The sequence below is a fragment of the Eubalaena glacialis genome, chromosome 2, assembly GCF_028564815.1.
Source record: "Eubalaena glacialis isolate mEubGla1 chromosome 2, mEubGla1.1.hap2.+ XY, whole genome shotgun sequence".
Classification (NCBI taxonomy): domain Eukaryota; kingdom Metazoa; phylum Chordata; class Mammalia; order Artiodactyla; family Balaenidae; genus Eubalaena; species Eubalaena glacialis.
Window position 1 is genome coordinate 106,144,345 of NC_083717.1, and position 7,223 is coordinate 106,151,567.

At 38.8% G+C, this 7,223-nt stretch overlaps 1 pseudogene; it reads left to right on the forward strand.

The window, feature by feature from the left end:
• Positions 1-1,646: 1,646 nt before the first annotated feature.
• Positions 1,647-2,976, forward strand: LOC133084647 (large ribosomal subunit protein uL3m-like; annotated as a pseudogene).
• The last annotated feature ends 4,247 nt before the right edge of the window (positions 2,977-7,223 follow it).

Below are 7,223 nucleotides of genomic sequence, written 5' to 3' on the forward strand. Positions count from 1 at the left end.
CCAAATATCATGAATAATTCTGGCAAATTTTCCAGAAACTAGTAGGTATTCTAAACTAAGTATGTATTTGAATAACTCAAGAGCAAGAATATAATCTAAGTTGGAAAAAATAAAATGCTTGGATAAATACACACTTAAATAAGCAAGTTAGTAAAAAGATGCCAATATACATGAGCATTGAAAGGAAGAAAAAAATGGTGCAGCCTTCAAGGGACTCTAAGAAGAAAACTACATGGGCATGATAAAAAACCAGGAATAAGCGAAAAGTTAGAGATCCAAAACTAGACAGAGTTAAAACTGTACCAAAAATTAAAGGAATCAGCAATTGGATGTTGCTACCAAGAATGGTTAGTAAACCTTTTAGAAAAGACAAACTGATATTTATTGAGCACTTAGTATACAACAGGCACTGTGTTACATGGTTAATCTCATTTAGGCTCCACCAGAACCCTAGAAGGAATATAACAGTAATATTGTCTTTATTTTACAAATGGAGTAACTAAAGCTCACAGAGGTTAGCAGCTTGCCCATGGTCACCCAGGTAAATACGTGATTGTACATGCCATGGTTAAAAGAAGTAAGTCTGTCTCTTTTATCTTTGGGTTTCCAATGTCTAAGCACATAGTGACTATATAAATTATTATAATGATCATATCAATTGTAGTGAATGGTGTAAGACTTGGCTGTCTGACCTTAGAGAACACACTATCTCTATTCTATACTAACACTAACAGCCCTATTTTCTTAGTTATCACTTTTTTTTTTTTTTTTTTTTTGGCTGCTTTGTGTCTTTGTTGCTGTGTGTGGGCTTTCTCTAGTTGCGGTGAGCGGGGGCTACTCTTTGTTGCGGTGCGCGGGCTTCTTTACCTTACTTAGTTAGACTGAGTAAGGTAAAAAGAAAAGATTCGAATAAATAAAATCATAAATGGAAGAAAAGACATACAACTGATGCCATGGAAATTAAAAGGATCATAAAAGACTACTATGAACAATTATACACCAACTGGATAAACTAGAAGAAATTAGAACTCTGGCACACTGTTGGTAGGAATGCACAATTGTACAACTGCTATAGAAAACGGTATGAAGTTTCCTCAAAAAATTCAAAACAGAACTACCATATGATCCAGCAATCCTACTTCTGGGTATTTATCTAAGAGAATTGAAATCAGGATCTCAAAGATATTAGCACTTCTATGTTCATTGCAGCACTATTCACAATAGCAAAGATGTGGAAACAAATGTCCAATGACAGATAAATGGATAAAGAAAATGTGATATACACATTCAACAGAATACTGTTCCACCTTTAAAAAGAAAGAAATCCTGCAATATGCAATAAGATACATGAATCTTGAGGACATTGTGCTAAGTGAAATAAGCCAGTCATAGAAAGACAAATACTGCATGATTCCACTGATATCAGGTATCTAAAATAGTAAAATTCATATAATCAAAGAGTGGAGTGGTGAGGGGTTGGGGGTGAGGGAAATGGGGAGTTACAACAGGCAGAAAGTTTCAGTTAAGCAAGAGGTGTAAGTTCTAATTCACAGATTGTTGGGTGAATGGCTCCCGGATATCTGACTCACAGCAGGGAAGCCCTGAAAACAGAGTGGTAGGGCGCCCAGAAGTGTCTCAGGAGGACCCCTTCCCAGCCACAGAATGCCTGGCTGGAGGCTGCTGACACAAACCAATGCCCAGGTACTGGCCTGAGGCACAGACAGCCTGGCTGCTTGCTCAGGGCTTGGGGAGGAGAAGAAACATCTGGCTTCTGCTTAGAAGTCTCCACAGCAAGAGCTGTACTTGCTAGGACAAGCACCTTTGCAAAGAAAATGTCCCATTCGTTAAGCAGTTGATCTCTGATAAAAATAAAGCCCAATTAGTAAGTAAACTGCGTCCTCTGAAAGATGAACCATGGCCTTTATATCCTTGGGAACCAGGTTTCTCTAAAGTTGGCCTTATCACACTGAAGCTGGGCATGATGCCTTTATGGACCAAGGATGTTCAAAAGCATATGCTCACATTACTTCAGATACAAGACTGTCACATCCTAAAATATACTCCAAAGGAAAACCATAATGGGAAAATGGCAGCCCTAACTGTAGGAGGAAAAACTGTAACACATGGCTATAACTCCGCATCTCTATTGGAAATGTACTGAGAACTTGGACTGCTGCCAGTATGGAAAGTTAAAACCTTTCTTGCGACAGCGCTGTCATTAAACCAGGCACTCCTCGATATGCTGTTCATTTTCTCCCAGACAGTATATGAATGTCACAACAAAAACGATATTGGTGGGCTTCCCTGGTGGCGCAGTGGTTGAGAGTCTGCCTGCCGGTGGAGGGGACACGGGTTCGGGCCCTGGTCTGGAAAGATCCCGCATGCGGCGGGGCGGCTGGGCCCGTGGGCCACAATTGCTGGGCCTGCGCGTCTGGAGCCTGTGCTCCGCAACAGGAGAGGCCGCGGTGGTGAGAGGCCCGCGCACCGCGATGGGGAGTGGCCCCCACTTGCCGCGGCGGAAGAGGGCCCTCGCGCGGAGGCGAGGACCCAGCACAGCCATAAATAAATAAATTAAAAAATAAAAAATAATAATAATAAAAAAAAACGATATTGGTAAAGGTTTTCAAGGCATCATGACAACATGGGGATTTAAAGGCCAGCCTCCTACTCATGGTCAAGCAAAAATCCACAGGAGACCTAGAACAATTTCAACCCGTGATGTTGCCAGAGTCTGGCCTGGAACTAAAATGCCTGGACAAATGGGAAGCACAGATAGGACGGCATATGGACCGCAAGTGTGGACACAAAGCACAATATAAGCTATGTAAATGGCTCTGTACTTGGACATAAAAATTGCTCAGAGATTCTAAACTGCCTGCATATAAGGATTCCTGTTAAAATTTATTATTCCCTATATATTGTCCTAATGGAGAAGAAGAGGAACAACCAGACCATTTATATGATAAAAACATGTAACAACACAGTATGTAACCCTATTACATTTGCTTAACCTCACTGGACATGACAGAACCTCACATGTTCTTTGAGTTTTGATGAGCCAGAACAATAAGATAGCCAGGATTTATATTCTCTTTTCTCAACCACAGCAATACCATACTTGTTATCTTTGTCGAAGGCATAAATATATCACTGGTTCCCCAACTGAATTTTGTTAGAAAAATTACTACTTAAACAAAAATTACTACTTAAGTAGATTGGATATGCCAAATTTAGATGGATTGGCAGTTTGCAATTTAGCAAAATCTTTGTAATTTGAAGGATTTATTCTCTTTTACTGCATATTTCCCAAGTTGTCTTAAAGTGCTCATAAATATAACCTCTTTTATTTAAAAGAAAAATGAGGGAGTGTGGCCAGGATGGTAGAGTAGGAAAACCCTGAGCCAACCTCCTCTCATGGGCACACCAAAATTACAACTACTTACAGAGAAACTATTGATGAGAAAGACCTGGAGGCTAGCAGAAATAATCTCCTACAACTAAAGATATAAAGAAGGAACCACAGTGAGAGGGTAGGAGGGGCAGAGACGTGGTGTAGCCAGGACTCATACCCCGGGGGTGGGTGACCCACAAATAATTACAATTGCAGAGGCTCTCCCCAAGGAACACGAGGTCTGAGTCCCATATCAGGCTCCCCAGCCCAGGGGTTCTACACCAGGAAGATGAGTCGCCAAAACGTTTGACTTTGAAGGGCAGTGGGGCTTACTTTCGGGAGACCCAGAGGGCTGTGGGAAACAGAGTCCACTCTTAACAGGCGCACACAAAATCTCACACACGCTGGGTCTCAGGACAGAAGAAGTAATTTAAAACGAGCCTGGGTCAGACCCACCTACTGATCTGGGAGAGCCTCCTGGAGAAGCAGGAGGCAACTGGAGCTCACCCTGGGGACACAGACACTGGCAGCATCCATTTTGGGGAATCATCTACCAGAAGGACATTGGTGCTAGCAAGTGCCACTCTGGAGTCCTCCCTCTAGCTTGTTAGCACCAGGACTGGACCCACCCACCAGCCTGTTGGCACCAGTACTGGGATGCCTCAGGCCAAGCAGCTAGCCAGGCAGGGATTCAGCTCGAACCATGCAGTGGAATACTACTCAGCCATAAAAAAGAATGAAATCTTGCCATTTGCAACAATGTGGATGGACCTAGAGGGTATTATGCTAAGTGAAATAAGTCAGACAGGAGAAAGACAAATACTGTATGATTTCACTTATATGTGGAATCTAAAAAACAAAACAAATGAACAAACATGGTAAAACAGAAACAGAGTTATAGATACAGAGAACAAAAGGGTGGTTGCCAGAGGGGAGGGGGTGGGTGGAGGATAGAAATAGGTGAGGAAGATTAAGAGGTACAAACTTCTAGATGCAAAATAAATGAATCACGGTATGAAATGTACAGTGTGGGGAATACGGTCAATATTTATGTAATATCTTTGTATGGTGACAGATGGTAACTAGACTTATTGTAGTGATAATTTTGAAATGTATAGCAATATACAATCATTACATTGTATAACAGGAACTAACATAATGTTGTAGGTCAACTATACTTCAAAAACAAACTCATGAAAAAAGAGAACAGATTTGTGGTTCCCAGAGGTGGGGGCGGGAGGAGGGGGAACTGGATGAAGGCAGTCAGAAGGTACAAACTTCCAGTTATAAGATAAATAAGTACTAGGGATGAAATGTACAACATGATAAATATAATTAACACTGCTATATGTTATATATGAAAGTTGTTAAGACAGTAAATCCTAAGAGTTCTCATCACAAGGAAAAACTTATTTTTCTATTTCTTTAAACTATATGAGATGATGAATAGTCAGTAAACTTATTGTGGTAATCATTTCATGATGTATGTGAGTCAAATCATCATGCTGTATACCTTAAATTTATACAATGTTTATGTCAATTTTATCTCAATAAAACTGGAAGGAAAAAATAAAATTTAAAAGATGAATAAGTTCTAGAGATAGGCTATACAACTATCGTACCTATAGTCAACGATGATATATTGAATACTTAAAAATTTGTTAAGAGGGTAAATCTCATGTTAAGTGTCCTTTCCACAATAAAATAAAATACAAAAATAACTGAATTGCCAAAGGATTCTAACAAGGTTAGAATTGAGGTTACTCAAGACCCCCAAGTCCAGAACTCCAAAGTGTGAGACAGATACCTTGCCATGATCATCAGATACTAGACTTGGAGATTTAAATCCCACACACTCTTGGTGACATTTGCTCAAAACCGAGCAGAGGAAGGAAATAGAACTATATAAAAAGAAACACGAATCAGACTTTTGGTTACCTCTGTGGTGACATTAAGGCATGACAGTGGAGTGATTCAATTCACAAACTTCCCTTTGGCAACAATACTAAGGAGCAGAGAACCAGTGAATTTCCTCCCTAAAGGTCAGTGTAATATCCTGACCCTCATATCTAACACAGTACCGTGACGCTTGGCTCTTCCATAGCAAAAAAGAAAAAGGACACACTCAGAATCACTTTAGCTTTGAACCTGCAGAATATTCCATACATTCATATTCAATGCATGCTCCTTGAAAAAACAAACAGTATAACAACATTGTAAATCAACTATACTCCAATATAAAATAAAAAAATTTTTAAAAACGGTATATAAAAGTGTAGAATATTTAAAAAGTCTTTTCTCTCCTCCCCACTTTGCCATGTATCCCTATACTTGGCTATCACTTTGATATACATCCTCCCAGCTTGGTGTGCAGGTACACTCACATGCATATGCACACACACAATATTCGAAATAAATGATATTATCCTAACCACACCATTCTGCAGTTTGTTTTTCTTATTTAAAATTTGTATAGATGGACCTCGGTTTTTCTACTGGCTGCCTAGTATTACGTATGACTAAACAATCCCTCACTGATGGGATACTTTTTATTTTATTTCATTTTTTTCCTATTTTTAAATTTTTTATTTAAAAGTAATACTTACTGTTAAGTCTTTAATCCATTTGGAGCATTAAGTATTAATAAAGTCTTTATATTTTAAAGTCTTTATACTTAATACTTATAAGTCTTTATACTTAATACTTAAAGTATTAAGTCTTTAATCTATTCGTGTATGGTGTTAGGGAGTGTTCTAATTTCATTCTTTTACATGTAGCTGTCCAGTTTTCCCAGCACCACTTATTGAAGAGGCTGTCTTTTCTCCATTGCATGTTCTTGCCTCCTTTGTCGTAAATTACGCGCCCATATGTGCGTGGGTTTATCTCTGGGCATTCTATCCTGTACCATTGATCTATATTTCTGTTTTTGTGCCAGTACCATACTGTATTGATTACTGTAGCTTTGTGGTATAGTTTGAAGTCAGGGAGCCTGATTCCTCCAGCTCCATTTTTCTTTCTCAAGATTGCTTTGGCTATTCGGGGTCTTTTGTGTTTCCATACGAATCGTAAAATTTTTTGTTCTAATTCTGTGAAGAATGCCATTGGTAGTTTGATAGGGATTGCATTGAATCTGTAGATTGCTTTGGGTAGTATAGTCATTTTCACAATATTGATTCTTCCAGTCCAACAGGGAGGGGATATGGGGACATATGTATGCATATGGCTGATTCACTTTGTTGTACAACAGAAACTACACACAGTATTGTGAAGCAATTATACTCCAATAAAGATCTATTAAAAAAAAAAAAAAGTAATACTCGCACATGTTCTAAAAACTCAGACTGTACAGAAGTTCCTAAAATGAGAAACAAAAATCTCCCACCACCCATCCCCACCAACCCCACCACTCCCACGCCCATTACTCAAAGGTTTTATTAGTAGTTTCTGACTTAAGTTCTACTGTTGATTACCACTGAAACTGTATGTAATATATTTATACCTCTTTTTCTTGATTTATCAACTATATATATTATCTATTGACTCCTCGTGATGAAAAATTAGGAAAAAATAGTACATTCACCACATGGATGAAAATGAAATATGGCATTTGGCTATTGGAACAATCTCAGCCTGCTACTGATAATGAGTCATCTTCTATGGTAATACAACTTGGTTGCTACAAATAATATTTTAATTATAGAAATATAGTGGTTTAGTAATAAATTGGATTTAGATACAGATAAGCTCCCCCAGGAGACAGAATACCTCACTTCACATCATGGTCCTGCTGCCAATTCACTCTGTGACTGTAAACACATTACTTAACCTCATG